This window comes from Aythya fuligula, chromosome 1 (assembly GCF_009819795.1).
Source record: "Aythya fuligula isolate bAytFul2 chromosome 1, bAytFul2.pri, whole genome shotgun sequence".
Taxonomy (NCBI): Eukaryota; Metazoa; Chordata; class Aves; order Anseriformes; family Anatidae; genus Aythya; species Aythya fuligula.
The window spans coordinates 206,930,078-206,956,020 of NC_045559.1; the positions used below are offsets into that span (position 1 = coordinate 206,930,078).

A 25,943-nucleotide genomic window follows, 5' to 3' on the forward strand; every position below is an offset into this window, starting at 1 on the left:
AGAATGGAGGTTAAAAATAAAAGAAATCAGGCACCTGCTAGGAGCATACATGGCAAAGAGGGGTAGGATGTGGGGGTCAGGAGTACAGCTCTCTCTAAGACATGCATAAGTGTTTTCAGTTGAGATCCCAAGTCTAACTCTGCCATGTGGAATGCTTTTGAAATCCATGAAGTATATGGAAAGAGATGCAAGGTCATTTCACCTGGCAAACAGCACAGTCATCTCAGCTTTGCAGCTCTATATTCACAGCCTGGTTAAAAAGAAATGCTGCTGGGGCACTGATGCTAGATATAACCTGACTAGCTGGATTTGAACCTTACAGTGAAATAGTTCTTCATCTCTTACATTTTTCTAAATGGACACTAAGCTCCTGTCACATAAGGTTCTTGCAGCAGGCATATTTAGATGCCATGGTTTTATTCATGAGCAGCCTTGAATGTAAGTCCCTTTGCTGGTCTGCTTATGATGCATGGTTTTAGGGTACAGCAAGAAGAAATCATGGCTTCCATTCATTTGTTTCTGAGAATGAATCTAAGAAATCTGGCAGTCCTAGAAGCAGCTGGACTGGGCAGTGGTCTTAACACCACACTTACACTACATCATGCTTAAAGTAAGGATGCCCAGCCATCACCTTCCCTTTCATCCCATCCTTCTCATAGTATCCTGGATATGAGTATGACAGTCTCTGTTCTTTTCAGGGCTCTATCTAGCCCAGCCCTAAATGACCTGACCACTTGATTGTGAATTCTGTCTTCCTTTTTAGTGGACTTCTCTAGCACAGCAAAACCTTTGAAATAGCTGGGTTTAAAATGTAGCTCTTTGCTACCTGTTTCTGCCCTGGTCTTCTCGATTTTGCCAGTTCCATGGATTCACATCCTGCAGTTCTCTTGTAATTCAACTTGGGACTTCTCAGACAGATCATTTGGTATTATTTAAGTTATAGCAGCATCTAAAGGTAAAGATTTCAAGTGCAGCAATAAGACAATTCATGCCCAGAAGACAAAGTAATCAAAAGTGAAAATAAGCAGGTACAATAAAGAACAATGGAAGGATAAGGCTGCAAGTGAGGTAGCAGTGTTATTCTTTGCAGCTAATTTGTAAACAACGTAGAATAGGCAGATATGAAACAGTAGAAAAAAAAAAAAATCTAGGGTTGTCAACTGCTTCATTCCTATACCTCAAAGACAGTTCAGAAGAACCCAGAAGTGCCTGTCAGGCTCTGCAGATGTGCATCTAACCACTTCTTAAAGCTCTCCCATAACAAACATTTTATAAATTTGACAGACAATCTATCCAGTGCTAAATTTATTCACTATTATTTAAACCCATTATTTCTTGTACTATCTATCATGAACACTAGAAGAAGTAGATTGTTCTCTTTGCAACTTTATTCTACAAACAAGGGCAGTTATCATATCTCTTCATTCTTCTTTAAGAGACACTACCCCAGAGCATTTAATATTTCCATATTGCATTTTCTCAACCTCTAATCATTTCCACTGGACTTTCTCAGATTTATCTATGTTCTCTGAAGTGCACTCACTAAGACTGAGTGCAGTACTACAAGTAAGGGCCTAATCAGAGCAATGTAGAGCCAGAGAGGTTACTTGATGTATCTTGCAAGTCATATTCCTGATTATACCATCTTATATGATGTTTATTTGTTTTTTATTTGAGTGTGCCCTCAGCTGATTCATATTCTGCCTAGAGATAACTCTAAACCCAACACTTTTCTGGAGAGCTACTGTTTGGACCATTATTTCTCAGTCTATATTGGTGCAGCTGATTATTCTTACACCATAGATAATCTTCCTACCAAGGAATAATTACATTTTTTTTTTTCATTTCTACCCAGCAATAATAGTAATTCTTATTCTTATACAATGTAATAGCCACAATAACTCCAACTACAAAATAATCTGTAACAACTCCATTAATAGTTTTATTACATCTTATAGGATCTGCCTGTCATGCATAAACCCAGAAGAAGGCCAAGATTATTTCTGTTTGTTGTAAAACTCATCAAAAACATGTTAGTTCTTTAGGTCATGGGGACCGCTGAATAGATTGTTTCATAAATCACTACCAATCCAGAGGCATGCATATAAGTTATAGTAAGAATGCTTTAAGGTGAAACACTTTTAGGTTACATTTTGATTTTGGACTTGGAAGTCAAATGTCACTGAAGATAACGCAGCCAAAACACTTTCCACTAGCTGCAAAAATTGCTAGTGAGACAGAAAGGCTTTGGTTACTTGAAATGATAACAACAACAATGCAAATAATAATAATAACAACAACAACAAAATAAATCAGTCTACTTGTTAATATTTCCAATGACTGTTTAATTTGTTTGATATATGCATACACAGATATAACAGATCTCTTTAAGGTGTTTTACCTCGGTTTTCATGAGAGACAGATCAAAGCAAGATTAAACAGCATACTCATGTTTCGTATTACATCACATGATTAACTGCAAATGAGAAATCCACTTCCAGCAGTTTTCCTAATGGGGTCTTGCACAGAATTCTCTACAGTCCAATGCTTTTTAGTATCTTCTCTAGCAATAATCTGCAAGGAAGTATTAACTGCCTAAAAAGAAGTACATGGAACAATAGGAAAATTATGTTATTGCAATTTTAGTAATATGTTTAGTGTTCAATCTTTATAAAGACTGTAGAAAAGTCAAAGTGACCTCAAAGTCACAAGAATGAGTTAAAATCCAGAGAACAAGTTTCAACATGGATAGCTTAGAAAGATAAGAAAATGAAGTGAATTCTAAGGATTTGTAAGAGACAAAAAATTAAATTGCATATTATTTTCAAATCTAGAAAATGAAGGCAGAACAGAAGCAATAGGAAGGAAACTAAAATTGTAAACAATGAAAGAAAAGAGCTGCTATTCAATGGAGAGAGGAATTAATCACTAGAATAACTAAGACAAGGTCATAACAGCTACCCAGCAGACAGGATTATCCATCTTTATTGAGAGATGTGATAGTTCAGCAAAGGAGCAGGTTTTTAAAGAGGAGTCTCTCCTTGAAGTTCTGTGGGTTTTGTGATTCAGAAAAGTCAGTGTCACCCAGTCCCAGTCTCTGAACTGCCCTTTGTGTGCTGCTTGCCCTGTTACACCCTCCTAAAGAGATGGCTGAACTGTATCAAACCATGGAATGATTTTTATGATGAGAAAAGGGAATGAGAAAATTATGAGAAGGAAACTATCTAACACATTTTAGTCTGTGAGCCAAGACAGAACTGAAATCAACATTTCCAGAGAGGGAAGTTGACTGAGCTGAGCCCTGTGCTACTGACTGCTCTACTTCCTGTCCTGGCTTCTTCCATCCTCCTGGAATCTCTTCATCCACGTTTCTGCAGCAGGGTGACCTCATTTGGCAGCAACCTCTGAGAACTTACACTGACTAAAGTGCCTCATTCTCATAGGTGCCTCTTAGAAAGTTGCTCGGTAAGGCCTGGACTTCCTCCCTGGTAGCAAACAAGTCTCCTTCTGTTCCCCTGAAAATCAGCTGGGAGGAAGTGAGATGGGGAGGTGGTTTCCGAAATACTGTGGATTGTGATTACAGACATAGTCTCAAAATCCATGTGATGGGGGTAGGGAGCACAGGACCTGCATGGGGAATCCAGGTTATTTTGGTGTGAGCTGAACATGTGCCTTTGATCAGCACTGTTCACAGGCAGATAAAAACCTGACAGCAAAGGGCTTGCTGGTGTTTTGTAAAAGGAAGAAAACAATTTGAGGGATATCCCTTTCCAAAGAAAAAGGCTTTTGCTTTGGAGGAGGTGGTGCTTTCTATATATAGTGAGGTGATTATTTCAGAATGGAAAATGTTTGTTCAGGAAGGAAAGGCTCTGAGATCAGCAGAGTCAAGTCTCACCCACATGCTGTTGGCTCCATTGGGCTCTTCTGCCTAGCAGCAGAGAACTGGGAGGAGGAGTCTGCAAGGACAAGTTGGCTGTCCAGGAATCACCCATCTACACTTGTACACTTACCAGGACCTTGGGTTCAAACTCTGGTGTGTCACACAGGAACAGGTTCTGAAGTAAGATCTGATAATTCCTATGGGGAAAAGAAAACTGAAGATGGCCAAACATCCATTTGACAAGTCAAGGTTGTCATTTACAACCAATGTACACTGGAATGCTCTAGGATATGCCACAAATACACTGTATGTGCCATCAGCTAAATAGCAACAAAGTACACTCTAACCCAACAGTCCATTATTCCACATTAAATACACCACATGCATATATGACATTGGAACAGCACTATATATACCTGCCACAAATAGACACAGGAAGCTGGGTTTCTTAATGTAGAGAGGAAGACATACAAACACACGTACGCACACGCACACACGAACGAACTAGTATGATACAGCACCATCTAGTGGAAATATATGTATTACACAGTCTTAATCTCTAAAATTAGTGTTTTTGTTTGTTTCGGTAATACAGAATTGTTTATGAATCCTAGATACAGACCAAGAAAAGTCTGTGTGACACTTATCATGTTTAAAATATTTTAAAAAGTGAAAAAAAAAAATATGCATAAACTTTCAGTTTAGGCTACTGTGATGAACATAACAAAGAAGTCACCATTGAACTCAAATGGTTTAAGCTATCAAAATCATTCATAAACCAAAACCAGCCCAGAGGTTAGAAATGAATATATAAGCCTACCACATCCTTAAAAAAGTTATTTAGACCAGGTTAAATCACAGATGCCTATCTTCTCCAGCAACAGAGTCAGACTATGAAAAGAAATTTAGCTGATTCTGCTTTACATAATACTTAAAGACCATATCTGACCTAGCAGAAGTAAAAAAGAAACAGAAAAGGTTTGACATATGAACTGCCTTAATGTGTTTTAAAAGTCTAAAAATAACACAGGCCACTGTGAGGCAGACAAGAGGTAGAAGAAAGGGCAGGTGACTCGGGGAATATATCTAAGCATGTGGTCATGGGGTAGGGAAAACTGAAGTCCATTTTACTTGAATCTGGAGGGAGATGTGAAGTACAACAAGAAAGGCTTCTACAAGCACATCATCAGCTAAAGAAAGACTGAGGAAAATGTAGGCCCACTGATACATGGGATAGGTGCCCTGCTGACAAATGACACAGAAAAGTAGTCTTCAGGAATCCCAGGTCACAAAGACCAAAAGGAAACTGCAGCAAGGAAGACTTAACCTTAGGGAATGATAGCCTTCTACAATGAGATGGCTGTATTGGTACAGGAAGGGAGAACAGTGGATATTGTTTGCCTCAACTTTAGTAAAGATGTCACATATAACATCCTCATAGAGAAACTGATGAAGTACTGGGACAGTGAGGTGGACTATCTGAAACTGTCTGAAATGCCAGCACCAAGGATTGTGATCCATGGCATAAAGTCCAGCTGGAGACCAGTCACCAGTGGAGTACCCTGAAGTTACCAGTTTGTCCAGTCACGTTTCACATCTTCATTAATGATCAGGAAGATGGAGCAGCACACACACTCAGCAAGCTGGCTGATAACACAGAACTGGGAAGAGTGGCAGATACACTAGAGTGTTGTGCTGTCCTCCAGAGAGGAAGGCAAGAAGGTTACCAAGAGGTCAGCGGGGCAATCACTCCTCTCGAGCCAGAAGTGACAATGCCACATCTGGAGTACTGTGTCTGGTTGAGTCCAGCAAAGGTCCACAAAAATGCTTAAGAGACTGAAAACTCTGTCATATGAGGAGAGGCTGAGAGAGTTGGGAATGCTGAGCCTGGAAAAGATATAGCTTAGGGAGATCTTACCAATGTGTATAAAAACCCAATAGAAAAGAACGAAGAAGAGGAAGACAGACTCTTCCTGGTAGTGTCAATTTTTTACTTTTTTTCCTACTTTTTTTTTTTTTTTTTTGGAAAAAAGTGGGAAAGTAAGTGAATGGAAACATTGTTAAAAGACTGGAAATAGAGAGAAAGAGAAAGTCACAGAATCACCAAATGGCAGAACAGATGAGGTTGGAAGGGATCTCTGAAGGTTATCTGGTTTAACCCTCCTGCTCAAGCAGGGCCACCTTCAGCAGGTTGCCCAAGACCACGTCAAACTGGCTTTTGAAGATCTCCAAGAAAGACTCCAAATTGTTGGATCATTCCACAGAGGGAAGCTGCCAGTGCAGAATTACAGGCTCTGTAGTAGGACCTCTGCTTTCAGTTTATATATGTTCAGGCTGCAAAACAGAATAATCTGTGAGGCAGCATTTGTGGCTGATCCTAAGTGTTGAGGGAAGCTTGGATGACAGACTGCTGAGGGAGAACAGAATGGCCTTAGGAGACTGAGCTAATTCATAATAAAAGTGGCAGATAAAATTCAGCAGAGGCAAATCTAAAGTGGAGCCTAAGGGAAAACAGTCTCAGCTTCACATGTCAAATTATGGGATCTGAGATGATTACTACACAGAGAGTGAAAGCTTCAACTTAAAAGAGTCTGGTGAAAACATCATCCTAGTGCTCAGCAGTCAAAAGAACATAAGAAATATTTGGAGCAATTAGGGAAAGAAAATCCAAACCCCAAACTGAACTGCATTATGTGACTGTGCAAACTTTTAATTGCCATGCATCTTGAATGCTGTGTGCACTTAATGGTCACTGTATCTCCAGAAGGTTACAGAAGAGCAGGAGAAAGTTCAGAAGATGGCAGCAAGGATGACCAAAGGTCCAGATCAGCTTCAATGCAAGGAACAATTTAGTCTCCATTCTGGAAAGGAGACAAATGAGGGGAATATGGAATAAGATAATGAAATCATGAGCAGTCTGTGGAGGGTGATTTTGCTCAGCTCTGTGGAGCTGATTTTGTTCGTACACTGCCTCTTCTAATATAAAAGAGGTATGAAATAAAGCTAACAGAAGCCAAGATCAAAATAAACAAAAGATGGTGGTACTTCTTATGAGAACTCATGGAACTGAGGAACTCTTTGCCATAGAATGCTGCGGATGCTCAAAATTTATATTGGCTCAAGGGGTACCTGGATTAGTTCACAGAATAGAAATATTTGAGGATTTCTGAATAAAGGAAACTGTCTCCAGCTCATGAACTCTGTGAGTCACAAAATGTTGGGTCTGGGGATGTACTGAGGTGAAAACCTTATGAAGCATCCTTTTCCTGTTCTTCCACACCTTCCTGTGCATCCATTTGTATCCAGTCTTGGAGACTGATGCAAGACTAGAGGGAGTCTTGAGCTTTTTCACTGTCTGATTCCAAGAAAACTTTTGTGGCTATTTGCTTCATGTTCTTCAGTCCTTCAGCAACTCTCATTAATTAAAATTAGTACCAGAACAAGATACAGATTCTAGTCATTTCTTCCTTCTTCGTGCATCAGGGATATCAAAGACAATATGAAGGGCTTCTTCAAATACATCAGTAGAAAAATGAAGACTGAGAAAATGTAGTTGGGTTGGGTGCCCTGGTGACAAAGGATACAGAGAAGGCAGAGTTGCTGAATGTCTTTTTTTGCTTCAGTCTTTACTGCTAAGATCAGCCCTCAGGAATCTCAGACCGTGGAGACAAGAGAGTAAGTCTGGAGAAGGTAGGACTTTCCCTTGGTCGAAGAGGATCGGGTCAGAGATCATTTAAGCAAACCTGACATCCACAAATCCATGGGCCCTAATGGAATGTACCCAGAAGTGCTGAGGGAGCTGGCTGACATTGTTGCTAGGCCATTATCAAGCATCTTTGAAAGGTTGTGGAGAACAGAAGTGCCCAAGGACTGCAAGAACGCCAATGTCAAGCCAGTCTTCAAAAATTACAAGAAGGATTATCCTGGCAACTACAGGCCAGTCAGCCTCACCTCCATCCCTGGAAAGGTAATGGAACATCTCATCCTGGAGGTCATCTCCAAGCATGTGGATGATAAGAAGGAAATCAGGATAAATCAGCATGGATTCACCAAGGGGAAATCTTGTTTAACCAAATCTGATAGCCTTCTATGATGAAATGACAAGCTTTGTAGATGAGGGAAGAGCAGTGAATGTGGTCTTGAGGTCTCTTCCAACCTAGAAAAAAATTCTGTGGTCTACCTTGACTTCAGCAAGGCTTTTGACACTGTCTTCCATAAAAATTCTCATAGACAAGCTCAGGAAGTGCAGCCTTGATCAACATTGAGGTTGATTGATAATTGGCTGGACGGCAGAGCTCAAAGGGTTGTGCTTAGTGGTGTGGAGTCCAGTAGGAGGCCAGTAGCTAGTGGTGTCTCCCCCAGGGGCCAGTACTAGGTCCATTATTGTCCAACAATGGTAGTCAGGCAAAGTCCCCGGTGACTGGAAAAAGGGAAACATCACTCCCTTTTTAAAAAAGGGTACAACGGAAGACACAAAGGAAAGGAGTTACAGACCAGTGAGCCTCATCTCTGTGCCTGGCATGATCATGGAATGAATCCTCCTAGAAGCAATATTAAGGCACATGCAAGACAAGGAGGTGATCCAAGACAGCCAGCATGGCTTCACCAAGGGCAAATTGTGCCTGACCAATCTGGTGGCCTTCTATAATGGAGTGACTGCATCAGTTGACAAGGAAAGACTAACTGATGCCATCTGCTTGGATTCTGTAAGGCCTTTGACACAGTGCAACAGCCTGTCGCACACTGGAACAGGCTCCCCAGTGAAGTAGTCACTGCACCAAGCCTATCTGAATTTAAGAAGGGTTTGGACTGTGCACTTAGTCACATTGTCAAAAATTTTGGGTAGACCTGTGTGGTGCCAGGAGTTGGACTTGATCCTTATGGGTCCCTTCCAACTCAGGATATTCTATGATTCTATGATTTTATGGTCCCACATGACACTCCAATCTCTAAGTTGGACAGATATGGATTTGAAGCATGGACCATCCGGTAGATAAGTAATTGGCTCAACAGCTGGACCCAGAGAGTAGTGGTCAATGGACCTATGTCCAGGTGGAGATCAGTGATGAGTGGTGTACCTCAGGGTTCTGTCTTGGGACCAGTACTTTTCAATATCATTATCAATGACATAGAGGATGGGATCAAGTGCATCCCCAGCAAGTCTGCTGATGATGCCAAGCTGAGCGGTGTGATTGATACCAAAGAAGGAAGAGATACCATTCAAAGGGGCTGGAGAAGTGGGCCCATATGAACCACATGAGGGTCAGGGCAATCCCAGAGAGGAGTACAGACTGGGAGAAGAACTCATTGAAAGTCCTGAAGAGAAGGACTTGGGGTTTCTGGTGGATGAAAAGCTCAACATGAGTTGGCAGTACGCTTTGGCAGCCCAGAAAGCCAACTGCATCCTGGGCTGCATCAACAGAGGTGTGACTAGCAAGTTGAGGGAGGTGATTGTCCCCTTCTACTCTGCCCTTGTGAGGCCCCACCAGGAGTGCTGCATCCAGGTTTGGGGCCCCTAGCACAAGAAAGATGAAGGACTCTTTACTTGGGTAGATAATGATAGGACAAGGGGGAATGGTCTTAAACTAAAAGAGGCTAGATTTATACTAGACATTAGGAAGAAATTCTACACTGTAAGGGTAGTGAGGCATTAGTACAGGTTGTCAAGAGAAGTTGTGAATGCCCCATCCCTGGAGGTGTTCAAGGCCAGACTGGATGGGGCTTTGGCCAACCTGATTTCTGTCAATGTCCCTCTGGATGGCATCCCTAACCTCCGGTGTGTTGACTGCACCACACAACTTGGTGTCATTGGCAGACTTTCTGAGAGTGCACTCAATCTTACTGTCCATCTCACCAACAAAGATATTAAATAGTGCCAGTCCCAATACCGACCCCTGTGGTGTAAATGCCTGAAGTAACTAGGAAAATAAAACTAACATTCACATTTTTAGGAAAAGGTACAGCATTGAAGAGGCTTTCAGGGTAGGGCATAACTGCATTATCTGAGCGTTCCCTAGGCTCCCAACCTTTGATGCTATCGCGCTGGGGAAACTTGGTGTGCTAGCTCTAAGGAACAGCACGGAGCGTAGAGTGGAGTGGAGACACCACGGCTAGGCTCTGTAATCAGATGGGGCCTCGATTGTTCTTGTGCACACAGCTGCACTTTTTGCCACCCTAAGCCAAAGACCTGTCATGTTTTGACAAATGCTGTACCCTAGTGTACTTTTTGCTCATTATAATATCATTATAATACCAAAACACACCTCCATCCCAAAAGCTACCCGCCTCCAAGGTGCGACCACCCCTCACTGAGCATGCGCTCTGAATTCCTCGGAGCCTATTACTTTAAACGGAGACGGGAAAACTTTACACCAATCATAACTAAGATATGCTTGACTAGAGCCACTCAAGCTCCACCTAAAAGATAGAAAATAATATAAATTGGCCCAAGAGAAAGGGGATGTTAGGGAAGATACCACCGTCAGGGGAGATACCATCCCGAGGACAACATCCTTAGGACCTCCTGACTCCTGGGATCAGTCGACGGGCTGAGCCTCTCTTCCCCCCCATTGGGACGCCTTTGGGTGAGATCTGAATACTTGCTTATAAATCTCTATAGAGTCTTTGATCCTTTTAACGCGTTTATTTCTAGGCTGCGCACCTGTAACATCTGTAACACCTGTAACATCTATAACATCTGTAACATCTATAACATCTATAACATCTATAACACCTGTAACATCTATAACACCTATAACACCTATAACACCTGTGTATTTTATGCATACTAACTTGCTTTTGCAGACAGTCACTATCGCCGGCAATCCAAAAGAACCTGATTATCTGTTGCTGTAATAAACCATACTTGATTGCATTGTGATAACTCTCATTGAGTGCAACGAGGGTGAGGGTGGTTATCCGTGATAGTTCAGTGTTCTGAATCTAACCAGACCCCCAGGCGGTTAATGCATTTTTGGTGAATGTCCGAGCGGACCCCCAGATGGTTAATGCGTTTTTGGTGAATGTCTGAACGGACCCCCAGGCCGTTAATGCGTTTTTGGTGAATGTCTGACTGGACCCCCAGGCGGTTAATGTGTTTTTGGTGAATGTCCGACTGGTTCAGTAACCTGAATCTGACCGGGCCCGTAACGGTTAATCAGCTACACCCCTTAACGCGACAGTAAAATTGGCGTAGTCGGCAGGATTGCTATGGATAAACTTCTGCAAAAATACAAGCGTGCCCCTTCCCAGGCGGGGAAGGAGTGGGCCCAAAGGTTTTGGAAAGATGAGGAAAAGGTGGTGGAGTGCATTGAGCAGTGTCAGGCTTCACGAAAGATTGGTCAAAGAAAGGGTAAAGGTGCGATTTGTGCTGTGTTAGGAGCCTGTTTGTCTTGTGCTCAGCAAGAAGCTAAGGAAACTCCTGCTCCCAAACTGATCTCTGATGCGGAACATACAGCTTTGAAATCAGAGATTGATGTGTTGAAGTCATCATTGGCCTTTGAAAAGGAGACGGGAAAAACATTAGGAATCAGAGTGGATAAACTTTTGGATGAAAATAATAAACTTTCCATTGAGAATGACAAACTTGTGACTGAAAATGATAAACTTGTGAGTGAAAATAATCATCTTAAACAATTGCTGGAGAGGGTTAGTCATCTGTTAAATAAAGTACAGCCTTGCACTCCGGTCAAGCAGATTCGTGGAGTGCTGCATAGTGCAGAACCTGAAAGCTGGGACAGTGATTTCTGGTCTGACGGTGATGATGGTGTTGAAGAGATTTCTGATTCTGAACCTCAATCGATTTCCTTGAGACCTTTGGTTAAGACTGAGACTACTGTTGATGATAATGATGAAATCCGTACTACTGTGCAAACGATTCCGTTGTCACCAGCAGAGTTGGTTAAAATACAGGAGAAGTTCTCAAGGCGGTCAGGGGAATCAGAAGTTGAGTATGTGTGTCAAGTTTCTCTTGAAGGAGGAGATCGAATTATGTTGAGTGAGGAAGAAGCAGGTGGCTTTTGGGGACCTGGAGTGTTTTTAACCACCACACCAGGAGACCATAGCTACTCTATCACTGCACGAGCGGCATATTGGGCAGGTGGTATAGATCCCCAAGAGAGAGGGGAACCCCTGGAAATTAGAGCTACAGGCTATTCTGACCTGGCTGTAGCAGTACAAAAAGCAGCCTGTATTCAGGCGATATATGAAAGAGATGAATTTAGGAAATCCCCAATGTTGGCTCCCATTGATCCAGTTCGGTTAACTCCTCTCATTCGTGGACTCCCTGATTGTCTTAAGATGTTTGTAGAAAACACCCAAGATCACATACTAGCTGCTTGTAGGGATGATGATAGTGGTTGTAGGCGAAATCCTAACTCCCCTATTCCCACCTGGAGTGAATTGGTACAAGACATAGATAAATACGGATGCCAAATAGGCTGGATTAATTCATCCAGCATTAAATCCCAATACCACTCTCGGCGAGTCTGCCAAATCCACACTAAAAATCCCAGATACCCCAAATTCAAAGAGAGGTTCAAACCTAATAGGGAACAGAGTGAGTTGTGGTGTCGGCAAAAAAAAAACTCTTGTCCCCGGGGAGGGCAGTGAGCCACCCTGCTCAGTGGGCATTAGCAATTCAATGGCTCTCTAATGAACACTCTGACCCTATAATTGCCATTCCTGTTGAACCCCCAAAAATATTGGTAAATTTTCTTATTGATACCAGGACCCAAATGTCAGTAATTACACATGAGACAGCACAAACCCTGAGCATAACACCTGGTCAACGCAGGGTTAAATTCACGGGAATCAATGGTGTGGAAAAACAATGCCCCACTGCAAAAATTTCACTCTGGTTGCCAGAGGAACAAAAATTAACCAGAATAGAAGTATTAGTTGGTGCTGCATATACTAATATTTTAGGATTTGACATACTGCATGGTCGCATGTGGAAACTCCCTGATGGAACTGTGTGGAGTTTCGCGACACATCAAAGGGATTCAGGCACCATGAGACTGAGCCTGTTACAAACATCCATACCCTTATCCCCTGCTAAAATCATTAATGATCGGCAATATCTGTTGTCAGCAGCAGTATTTACGGGGATTGACGGGGTGGTAACAGAATTGGAAAAAAGAGGCATTATTAAAAGGACCCATTCACCTTATAATTCACCAGTGTGGCCAGTAAAGGAACCAACCAGGCAATGGCATTTTACAATGGATTACAGACAGTTGAATGCTAACACTATACCTTTGACTGCCGCAGTTCCAAACATGGCAGAGATAGTGAAAGCCCTCTGTGTATCTAACAGTAGTAATAGTGCTAACTACTCCCAAATATTTCTATGCATGGGAAATCAAAGATTGCTATTTCACCCTCTTTCTAACCCTGCCGGTTGAATACAACCGAGCATATTTTATTTTCTTTTGTGTTCACAGGAACCCTGAGCAAACTGTATATGGACAGCTGGAAGATGACGAATGAACAGTTTGGATTAATAATGCCATGCTTTACCCTGACCTTGAAGCAATTACAGACCTTAAAGGAAACTTAACTACTGTGTCTGTGCATGGAGCTGAGGTGTTTCACCATGGCATCTAACCATGTATTGTCACAGTATAGCACAGTCACTGGAACATCTCAAAACAGAAAGGACCTAAATCACTCTACTTTAGTTCTACATGGAAACAAAATATTTTCAAAAGATGAATGGAGTTGGAATGATTCTCTAAGAATGGCTGAACTTCAAGCCATGTCTGGACAGACAATACAAATTGGTTGCCGAATAACTAACCGATCCACTTATAATCGGCTGACTGAAATTAAGACAGTATACATTGATTCACCAAACCTATAATTGTGTACTGTCTTTGGGGTTACAGAGGCACAGAATAAGAAGCCTCTGCCTCCGCAGATATTTGAAAACGAACCGACTCAGCCTCCCATTGGTCTAACTCCTTCCATCTTCAATACAGGCCCTTACATAATTCAACAACAAATTCTCTTTGACCCTAGTTGGTCCCTAAAAGAGGGCCACGGGATGCAACTGGGTTATTAGGGACAGGATTAGGTATATTAAATAGCATTGATGCTGAGGTTTTAATAAGTAGAATAACTGCTACTACAGATGACCTAAGGAAACTGGAACAACCAATAAAATCAACTTTATTGGCTTTAGGAGCAAATCAATGGCTTCTATCAGATATTTTACCCCATTGGGAACAAATTGAGGAAAATGATCATCAATTAATTGTAAATGCCCTTGGAAAAGCCCAAGGCAATACCTCCCTTGCCTTGAGCTGTATCCAAGAACAGTTATGGATACAATCTGTAGCAGCAGCTATTATTGGAGAGGGAGAAGGAGTAACTTTGCCCACTGAAATTCGAAAATTGATTTGGGATAATGCTTCAGAATTTGAAAAAGAATTTCAAGCATGATGGCAATTAGTCAACTTTACCCATTATGCAGAAAATGATAAAATTGTTGCCTTTATACTTACTATAAGTAATGCCACTGTATACAATGTATAGCCAATCATTGCATTAGGACTCAATCATAATGGAACTATACTTTATCCTAAAGAGCATAAAGTATGGGCCCATCAAAAGGGAGGAAAGTGGCAAACAATTGATGTAAAAGCATACATTGTGCGTGAACAAAAAGGTTTCATCTGTGAAAGTAACACGCTGGAATCCCAAGACATTTGTCTTGACATTGAGCAAAATATTTGCCACTTTGAGATACATCCTAATGAAACCCTTGAAACTGTACTTGTATATATTGGGAAAGGTTGTGTTTGCATGAGAACTCATTGTGATTCTATAGTCGTAGATAATGCAGTGGTAGATATCAATAATCACTCTAATGTTTGTGTTTGCAATTTTACCAAAATTCTAGGATGTGATTTTAAATACTCAGTTCCTGTCACTTCTTATCAACTTATTGCATCTAATTATATTCTGCTTCATGAACTGCTGCCTACTCCTATTGGAATGAACCTTACCTTGGTGAAGAAATTGCTGGTACATGAGGACCTGAAGCAGCTGATGACACAGGTCCGAGAAAATGGACAAAAGACTCTGATTACTGTCAGAGAGATGAGAGACACCGTTGGTGGGACACTTTGTTTGGATGGTCGCCAGCTGCCAAGGGAATCTTCAACAAGATGCTTCACCCTGTTATTGTTCTGCTAATACTCACTGTATTATGTTTTATACTGACAATTAGTTTGTATGTTAAACTCTGGTTTATGATGAAACACTTAGCATCTCTACACAATGTACATACACTCGATAAACCTCAATCCGAGAATGTATGTGATATCCCCGACATATTCCAACTGTTGTGAAGCTTGAGTGACTATAGTCACGGGGTGGATTATGTGGTGTAAATGCCTGAAGTAACTAGGAAAATAAAACTAACATTCACATTTTTAGGAAAAGGTACAGCATTGAAGAGGCTTTCAGGGTAGGGCATAACTGCATTATCTGAGCGTTCCCTAGGCTCCCAACCTTTGATGCTATCGCGCTGGGGAAACTTGGTGTGCTAGCTCTAAGGAACAGCACGGAGCGTAGAGTGGAGTGGAGACACCACGGCTAGGCTCTGTAATCAGATGGGGCCTCGATTGTTCTTGTGCACACAGCTGCACTTTTTGCCACCCTAAGCCAAAGACCTGTCATGTTTTGACAAATGCTGTACCCTAGTGTACTTTTTGCTCATTATAATATCATTATAATACCAAAACACACCTCCATCCCAAAAGCTACCCGCCTCCAAGGTGCGACCACCCCTCACTGAGCATGCGCTCTGAATTCCTCGGAGCCTATTACTTTAAACGGAGACGGGAAAACTTTACACCAATCATAACTAAGATATGCTTGACTAGAGCCACTCAAGCTCCACCTAAAAGATAGAAAATAATATAAATTGGCCCAAGAGAAAGGGGATGTTAGGGAAGATACCACCGTCAGGGGAGATACCATCCCGAGGACAACATCCTTAGGACCTCCTGACTCCTGGGATCAGTCGACGGGCTGAGCCTCTCTTCCCCCCCATTGGGACGCCTTTGGGTGAGATCTGAATACTTGCTTATAAATCTCTATAGAGTCTTTGATCCTTTTAACGCGTTTATTTCTAGGCTGCGCACCTGTAACATCTGTAACACCTGTAACATCTATAACATCTGTAACATCTATAACATCTATAACATCTATAACACCTGTAACATCTATAACACCTATAACACCTATAACACCTGTGTATTTTATGCATACTAACTTGCTTTTGCAGACAGTCACTATCGCCGGCAATCCAAAAGAACCTGATTATCTGTTGCTGTAATAAACCATACTTGATTGCATTGTGATAACTCTCATTGAGTGCAACGAGGGTGAGGGTGGTTATCCGTGATAGTTCAGTGTTCTGAATCTAACCAGACCCCCAGGCGGTTAATGCATTTTTGGTGAATGTCCGAGCGGACCCCCAGATGGTTAATGCGTTTTTGGTGAATGTCTGAACGGACCCCCAGGCCGTTAATGCGTTTTTGGTGAATGTCTGACTGGACCCCCAGGCGGTTAATGTGTTTTTGGTGAATGTCCGACTGGTTCAGTAACCTGAATCTGACCGGGCCCGTAACGGTTAATCAGCTACACCCCTTAACGCGACAACCCCTGAGGAACACCACTCGTTGCTGATCTCCTCTTGGGCATTGAGCCATTAACTGCAACTCTTTGAGCACGACCATCCCCCCTACGTGGTCCATCCATCAAATCCACGTCTCTCCAATTTAGAGTCACTATACAAAAGCAGGTGTTTTGTTCTGTTATTGTACAGAGGCCTAATACCATCTTTGCATAGGCTAAGGCACCAGACTTCCCTGGATGAATGCCTACTTGGAAAAGATGATAGACTTTCATGTAGAATCTATAGAAATGCAAAGGCACTGATTTCTACACCTGAGAAGCGTGGTATCAAAAACAAAGGTGCTACTAGGAACAAGAATATGGAAATGATAATTTCTCAGATTAAAACAATTAGAATTTATTTTTAATTTAGTTCGTACTAATCGTCTCCTCATCTCCTCTCCATCCCAGAAGGAAGGAATGGGCATATGTATCTGAAGCAATTGTTAATGGAGGCAATTTTTAATCGGTTCTGCCACGTTAGAGGTGAAATATTTGGTAAATACCAAATGCATTAGCTATATTTAATAAAAAGTATTTTGAACAATTATAGGTCTGTTAGCTTGACTGTAACAGAATGCAAAACTGTCCTTGATGGAATGCTAAGAAAGAGATCAATTTAACTCAAATGCAGAATACAAACTTTTAACAGCCCAAATAATTAACAATACAAATGAGCTAATTGTGTGAATATCTTGCCATTGTTAATGTCTGAATCAAAATCTGTTTGTGTGTCCCTTCCCTTCCCTTCCCTTCCCTTCCCTTCCCTTCCCTTCCCTTCCCTTCCCTTCCCTTCCCTTCCCTTCCCTTCCCTTCCCTTCCCTTCCCTTCCCTTCCCTTCCCTTCCCTTCCCTTCCCTTCCCTTCCCTTCCCTTCCCTTCCCTTCCCTTCCCTATTCAGTTACATTACTATGGACTGAAAAACAAAACAAAGCAAAACAAAACAAAACAAAACAAAAAAGGGTAATTAAGCTGTAATTATGGGATCATGTCTGCTTTCAGCATGTCAAATCTGTATCCTGCAAATAGAAAAGGTGGCAATTGCAAAAGGAAAAGAGGTAATTTCTAAGTGGCATAATTCCCCTAGATCATGTAAAACTGAAACCAATGAAAAAGGAAAGGAGAAAATATACCTAACTGGTATATTAATATTAGATAATAAAAGCATGTTTTTGTTTTTGAAGTAAACTAAGAACAAAATAAATCCAGCATAGGGAAATCTGTTATGTGGCAATAAACTGTTAATGATGTCAAGACAGAATAGTTGGTCAGTTATCTCTTTTCTATATTGAAATATGAGATGAAAATATAAGGTGGTAAACAGTGGTCTAACAATAACAATTTTTTTTTTTTTTTAAATCAACTGACCAGTCATTTGCACCTCTCAGTCTAAAGAAGCTTGAGGAGGAAATATCTTTGGTTCACTGACCCTGCTTGAGGAAGGAGCTTTCACAAGATGACCTCAGAGGACCCTCCCTTCTCTCTGATTCTGTGGTTCTGTAATGAAGGGAAAAAATAACCTTAAACAACTTAAGCATTCTCCATTCTTCAGGCACCTGGCAAATCTGAAAAAAAGTGTTCAAAGTAAAATTATGTGAGAAAGGGTCACAATAATAGAGAAATCAGAAGAATACTTTTTTTTTTGGACTTCAGTAGATGATTGCTCATCCCAGTAATTCCACCAGCAGTTTGAGTATCATTTCTAATTCTTCAGAAATGTATTACCATAGCAAGTGTAACACAGTGAAACTGATCTTCAGTGCAGTTTTGCTTTAATTTCATTAAAGCAAACTATTTATCCAAGAAATGGATGAAGCTTAACTTTCAGGTGTTCTTTCTCCTGCCACCATCTCCAGTAAACACTATGATTTAACAGTCTAGGCCTACACAGGAGGCATCTCTGTGATGAAAACACAGATGGCTTTTTTTTTTTTTTTTTTTTTTTTTTTTTTTGTTGTCTGGAAGATTAGATGATTTATACAAGATAAACTTCATGGCATTTCTCAGGAGCATGTGTGTTTGCATTATAAAAAAGGGAGAACTGGTAGATGTATGCTTATGTATATTAAAATAATACACACATATAAACATATTATTCTAATATATATTTAATATATTATAAACATTATATTACATACTTTACTAATAATAGAATCATAGAACCATAGAAGGCTTGGGTTGGAAGGGCCTTAAAGATCATCTAGTTCCAACTCCCCTGCCATGGCCGGGGATGCTACCCAGTAGATCAGGTTGCCCAGGGCCTTGTCCAACCTCGTCTTGAACACCTCCAGGGATGGGGCATCCACAGTTTCTCTGGGCATCATGCTAATCATGTTAAGTTAAACCAAAGATCCTGGATATCAGGAAGAGGTTCTTCATGGAGTGGGTGGTCGCATACTGGAACAGGATCCCCAGGGACATCGTCACGGCACCAAGCCTGTCAGCGTTTAAGAAGCGTTTGGACTGTGCTCTTAGTCATATGGTCTGAAGTTTTGGGTAGACCTGTGTGGTGGCAGGAGTCGGACTCAATGATCCTTGTGGGTCCCTTCCAACTCATGATATTCTATGATTCTATGACTCTATGATTCTAGTACTTTGCCAGGACTGTCATATCTGATGTGCAGATCCATACTCAGCAAGACAGCATTTCCAACTTCAATCACCTATAAAACATTGTGACTCACAGTGGCTTTAGGATCCTCTACCATAATCATGTGACAGAATGAACAATATGTAGCTTTTAGAAGCCTGTAATTCTGAGAAACATTATCCTTCCCCTCCATTCCACACAACTACAGGTTTTCTGTTTTGTGCTTATTGTTGATTCTTTATTTCTCAAGTAAAGAAGCAAAATTTAAGGCTTGTTTATCATTTATAGAAAATTAATGCATCTGACAGTACAGATTACAATGGGAAAGCAAAAACAAAGCAGAGAAAGGATCTAGCAAAGATGATGTGAACCACTAACAGATAGTGGTAACAAGATGGAGGATTAACACATGAAGAACTAAAAAGTAGGAGCAGAATGTAAACAAAAACACTTCCCCCCAAAGCATTTGAAAAATACTGATCAGATAATTTTCATACCAGGAACCCAAAGTGCTTGACTACCAGGCTACACTGAAGAAAAACAGGATGGTTGCAAGGCAAGGCATGAAAATGAAGACGAGCATCTTCCACATGATTGAAACATTCCCTGGTAGGTTATGAACTGCAGTAGCCCAGGTTGTACATTAGTCTTTAGAATGTCTTAGAAGGACAATACCAGAATGTCATGTCACCTCAGCTGAGAGATGGAAGAAAGGTGAGAAAAGCCTACTGTGCTTCCCTTACATTTCTAATTGGTGTTTGCTTCTCTATTGCTCCAAACCTGAGAGAGGAAGTCCTTTCTTCTCAGGAGCAAGTCCATTCTGGATCTTACTAAGAACTCCTTTTATCCTCCAACAAAGACCCCTTTCTCTTGGGGTAAGAACATGCTCCATTCCTGCAGCCCTTCTTGCTGTAATGGACTGGACTGGGACTACACTGTTCATCAACTCCTGCAATTGTACAGCAGGCTGGCTGCTTTGTACTGATGAGAGATAATTAAAACCTTCTCTGGTATTGCTTTCTCCACTCAAAATAGAAAGTGCCTCCCTCTCCATTACGAAAACCATTCCCAGCTCAGAACAAAGGCCAGAAGTTCCTGGCAAGTAGAGATCTCACCACAAGAAAGCAGGGCCCAACATAATTTATACTGTTTCCTCCCTTGCCATCTATGTGTGGGGCCCCAATGTGATGACATCCTGGTTCAGATGCTATAAACGAGGCCAAATTCATGGACCAGAGACTCCTGGAAAATGGCTAGATGTGTGTTAGGTTATGAATTCATGGGAGCAAAGATAATAGTGAAGCTGATAAAGGAAAGGTGAAGAAATGGGGCTTAAGACACTGGAGAGATACTTTTCCTTTGCTAGTGCAGTTCATCTGAGCTTCTTGCAAAGAAATCAGTGAATGTGATTCTAGTTTTAACACCATTTGGATGAGGAGATCTAATGTGGGGAAAGCAGCACCATGTCTGATGGCAAACATGCCAACATGCTGCTTCCTGAAACATCAGGAGATTGGCAAGAAATAGTCATCTGTTAGAAGAACATGGAAGGCCTCGTACCTAGGATGCTGACAAAATTGAACTCACAGTCCAAATCCAGATCGGACTTGACTTTCTGAAAGCCCCACTGTGGATACAAAGATAACTTTACAATCATTTTAAAACTAAAGAGACTGTGTACCTTCATTCTCTGATTAAAAGGGAGGTCTCAAACCAGAACTCCTTACAACTTAAAACCAGAATGAGTTTAAGTGCTGATCTCAGAACACTGATATTATGCCAGTAATTAATCATAGAATCATAGAATCACACAGGCTGGAAAAGACATCAGGCTGGAAAAGATCATCTAATCCAACCTTTAACCTAGTACTGACAAGTCCACCCCTAAACCATACTACTAAATTCTACATCCAGATGTTTCTTGAAGAGCGCTAGGGATGGTGACTCAACCACTTTCTTGGGCAGCCTATTCCAATCCCGTATAACCCTTTCAGTAAAGAAATTTCTCCTAATATCCAACCTAAGCCTCCCCTGGCACAGTTTGAAGCTATTTCCCCTCATCTTACCACTTGGTGCATGGGAGAAGAGCCCAGTCCCAACCTCGCTACAGCCTCCTTAAAGGTAAATATAAAGTACAATAAGGTCTCCCCTGAGCCTTTTTTTATCCAAGCTAAACAACCCCAGCACCCTCAGCTACTCCTCTAAAGACTTGTTCTCTAGACCCTTCACCAGCTTCGTTGCCCTTTCATTGGACACGCTCTAGCACCTCGATTTCCTTCTTATAGTGAGGGGTCCAAAACTGAACACAGTATTTGAGGTATAGCCTTACCAGAGCCAAGTAAAGAGGGACAATCACTTCCCTAGTCCTCCTGATCATGCTATTTCTGATACAAGCCAGGATGTCATTGGCCTTCTTGGCCACCTGGGCACACTGCTGGCTCATATTAGCCAGCTATCAACCAATACCCCCAGGTTCCTTTATGCCAGGCAGCTTTCCAGCCAATCTTCCCCCAGCCTGTAGCATTGTAAGGAGTTGTTGTGCCTCAAGTGCAGGATCCGGCACTTACCGTTGTTGAACTTCATACAGTTGGCCTCAGCCAATAGATCCAGCCTATCCAAGTCCCTCTGCAGAGCTCACCTACCCTCAAGCAGATCAACGCTTATGCCTAACTTGGTGATGCTTACACCTAACTTGGTGTCGCCTGCAACTTATTAAGTGTGCACTCGATCCTCTCGTTCAGGTCATTGATAAAGATATTGAAGAGAACTGGCCACAATACTGAGCCTTGGGGGACACCACTCATGCCTCCAGCTGGATTTAACTCCATTCACTACGACGCTTTGAGCCCAGCCAAACAGCCAGTTTTTAATCCAATGAAGCATACATCTGTCCAAGCTTTGAGCAGCCAGTTTCTTCAGGAGAATGCTGTGGGAAATTTATATTTCATTGCAGCAATGAAATATACATAAGTAGTACCAATCATCCTTTGTACATGATATTTCAGCCTGAAGAAGAGAAGGCTCCAGTGAGACCTCATTGCAGCCTTTCAATACTTAGAGGGTCTTATAAAAAAGATGAAGAACAAATTTTTATGTGGGCAGATAATGATGGGACAAGAGGGAATGGTTTTAGACTAAGAGGGTAGATTTAAAATAGACATTCAGAAGAAATTCTTTACTGGTGGGGCAGTGAAACAAGTTGCCCAGAGAAGTTATGAGTGCCCCATCCCTGGAAGTGTTTAAGGCCAGGTTGAACGGGGCCTTAAACAACTTGGTCTACTGGAAGGTGTCCCTGCCCATGGAGGAGGGGCTAGAACTAGATGATATTTAAGGCCCCTTCCAACCCAAGTTATTCAAAGATTCTATGATTCTGTGACATTGCCCTTTTTATCTACTCTTCAAAATAGATTTTGGTCTACCTATATTATCTAGTTTTATCATCAAACTGAGAATTCATATTGTATTGGTCATCTAATGCAATCAATAAATCCTTTAATTCCTGCTTTCCAGGACACAGCTACCACTCTGTAACCATGAACTGCTTTGCGGGACTCCCATTGAAATAACCCTGCTGGATGACAATTATCCACTGTTACATACAGAAACGTATTTTAAACCAAAAGTTTAAAAACACTGCTCAGTGTTCCATCAGCTCTTAGAATCATAGAATCATAGAATGTCCTGAGTTGGAAGGGACCCATAAGGATCATCGAGTCCAACTCCTGGCACCACACAGGTTTACCCAGAAATTCAGACCACATGACTAAGAGCACAGTCCAAACACTTACTTAAACTCCGACAGGCTTGGTGCCATGACTACGTCCCTGGGGAGCCTGTTTCAGTGCATGACCACCCTCTCAATGAGGAACCTCTTCCTCATATCCAGCCTGAACGTCCTCTGTCACAGCTTGACATCATTCCCACAGGTCCTATCGCTTGCCACTAAAGTGAACAGATCAGTGCTTACCCTTCCACTCCCCCTCGTGAGGAAGCTGTAGATTGCGATGAGGTCTCCCCTCAGCCTCCTCTTCTCCAGGCTGAACAGGCCAAGTGACCTCAGCCGCTCCACATATGTCTTCCCCTCTAAGCCCTTCACTATCTTAGTAGCCCTTCTCTGGATACTCTCCAATAGTTTCACATCCTTTTTGTACTGTAATGCCCAAAACTGCCTACAGTACTTGAGGCGAGGCTGCACCAGTGCAGAGTAGAGTGGGACAATCCCTTCTCTAGACCAAATAGCAATGCCATGCTTGATGCACCCCGGGATTTGGTTGGCCCTCCTGGATGCCAGGGCACACTGCTGACTCATATTCAGCTTGCTATCAACCAAAACTCCCAGATCCCACCCTGTGAGTCCAGCGTCTCATCGCCCAGTCTGTATGTATAGCCAGGGTTGCCTCGTCCCAGGTGCAGGACCCAGCACTTGCTCTTGTTAAACTTCATGTGGTTGGTGACTGCCCATCTCTCCGATCTGTCCAGGTCTCTCTGCAAGGCCTTTTGACCCCCGACAGAGTCAACAACTCCTCCAAGTTTAGTATCATCAGCAAATTTGCTCAAAAGACCTTCTAGTCCTATATCCAAATCATTTATGAAGACATTGAAGAGAACTGGCCCTCAAATGGAGCGTTGGGGGACCCCACTAGTGACCAGCCACCAGCCTGATATGGCCCCATTTAGCACAACCCTTTGAGCCCTGCCCATCAGCCAATTGCTCACCCATTGTATGATGTTTTTTTTTTTAAACTGTATGCTGAACATTTTGTCCAGTAGGATCCTGTGGGAAACTGTGTCAAAAGCTTTACTGAAATCCAAAAAGATCACATCATCTGTTTTCCCTTGATCAATGAGACGGGCAATCTTATTGTAAATCAAGTTAGTCAAACAGGACCTTCCCCTCATGAACCCATGTTGGCTGGGACCAATGACTGCATTGTCTCCCAGGTGCACTTCAGTAACTTCAAGGATAATCTTCTCCATAACTTTACCAGGCACTGATGTGAGACTGACAGGCCTGTAGTTACCAGGGTCTTCTTTCTTGCCCTGCTTGAAAAGTGGTACATTCGCCAGCTTCCAGTCTACTGGGACCTCTCCAGATTCCCAAGATCACTGAAAAACAATTAAGAGGTCCCACAATGATATCAGACAGCTCTCTGAGAATCCTGGGATGAATCCCATCCGGATCCATGGACTTGTATGGATCCAGGTGGAGCAGCAAATCCTGCACACGTTCAGTGTTGATTAGCAGTTTATCATTGCCACCGTCATGGTCTTCCTGCTCAGGGCACCCAGGGTGCCAAAGCCCATCATTAGCATTGAAGGCACAGGCAAAGAAAGCATTAAATGTCTCTGCTTTGCCTATGTCTTTGTCTGTGAGGTAACCTTCCCCATGAAGTAGTGGACCTGTGTTTTCTTTGATCCTCCTTTTTCTATTCACATATTTAAACAAATAAACAAACAATAAAACAAATTAAAAACAAACAAACAAAAAAACCACTTTTTATTGGCTCCCACAGACCTGGCCAGCTTCAACTCTAATTGGGTTTTGGCTGCAGGAATTTTTCCCCTACAAATGCAAACAGCATCCCTGTATTCTTTCCACGTTGTCTGACCCTACTTCCAGCAGCCATACACTTTCTTTTTCTGCTTAAGCTCCAGAAGAAGATCCCCGGTCAGCCAAGCCAGCCTTCTGCCCCACCTGCTTGACTTCCAATATCTTGGAATTGCCTGTTCCTGTGCTTTTAAGAGGCAGTGCTTAAAGACTGACCAGCACTGATGAACACCAATGCCTTCAAAAACAGCTCCCCAGGGGACCTTGCTAACCAGTTCCCTGAGCAGCCTAAAGTCTGCTCTCCCCATATCCAGGGCTGAAATTTTGGTGGCAGTTTTCCTCCTGTCCCCAAAAATTTTAAACTTGGTCACTATGACCAAGACATCTGCCAATTGCCACATCTCCCACAAGACCCTCTCTGTTCTCCAGCAACAGATCTAGGAGGGCACCTTTCCTAGTTGGCTCCCTTAGCACCTGCACAAAGACGTTGGTCTTCATACACTACTGCCAAATACCTTATCGAAATCCTGTATCTGTCTCTCATGAGCCAAAATTCTTTTATTTTTTTTCTCATGTTCTCCACCTTGGAAGTAAGAAAATTATTATCTCCATTCTACAGATGGGAAAATTTGATCTCAAATCCTCCAGAGATTTGAGGAGGAAACAATGTAACAGCCAGGTATTTGAAGGCTTTCAAATCACCAGAGAAATTACTAAACAGACAGTGTTTCATTTTTGCATTTGGAGAGAAGCACAAGGCAGTGTCCTTGTCTCTAAAATACAAAGTGAGCTTGGAGATGCTCAGGTCTGATGATTAAAGCGGCTGGTGGAGCAACACCCCCATACATCAGGACTGTAAACAAAGGCAGAAAGGTTACTTCTGAAACTTCCCTAAACAGAAATTAAAGAGTCCAATCTTGCTCACACCTTTTTGAAAAACCTCATACTGCACAATAAATGAGTTTGATCTGTTTAGAGAGAGAAAGCAAATTGAGAAGGTGTGATAAGGTCTTTGAATAGCATAAACATAAGTGTAATGCAGCAAAAAATGCCATATTAGTTTACCAAAAGTATCATGGGTGCTTTGCCACAATCCATGTTTATTCACAAAATGTCCAGAGAATCACTGAATGTAAATACAAAAGACACATTTGGTAATGTATTACTTAAAATGGTGAAAGCAGCAGGTAGTATAGGAACTCTAATGGTGGGTTACAAGATAAGGAGTGCCTCCCACCA

At 41.9% G+C, this 25,943-nt stretch overlaps 1 long non-coding RNA gene across 1 annotated transcript in view; it reads right to left on the reverse strand.

The window, feature by feature from the left end:
- Positions 1 to 1,915: 1,915 nt before the first annotated feature.
- Positions 1,916 to 25,943, reverse strand: part of LOC116488654 — a 28,072-nt gene continuing 4,044 nt past the window's right edge. Inside the window, exons 2-4 of the long non-coding RNA XR_004253210.1 lie at positions 17,996 to 18,063; positions 4,011 to 4,077; positions 1,916 to 2,595 (exon numbers count right to left, since the gene is read on the reverse strand). This is a non-coding gene — a long non-coding RNA (uncharacterized LOC116488654). The remainder of the gene's footprint in view (positions 2,596 to 4,010; positions 4,078 to 17,995; positions 18,064 to 25,943) is intronic.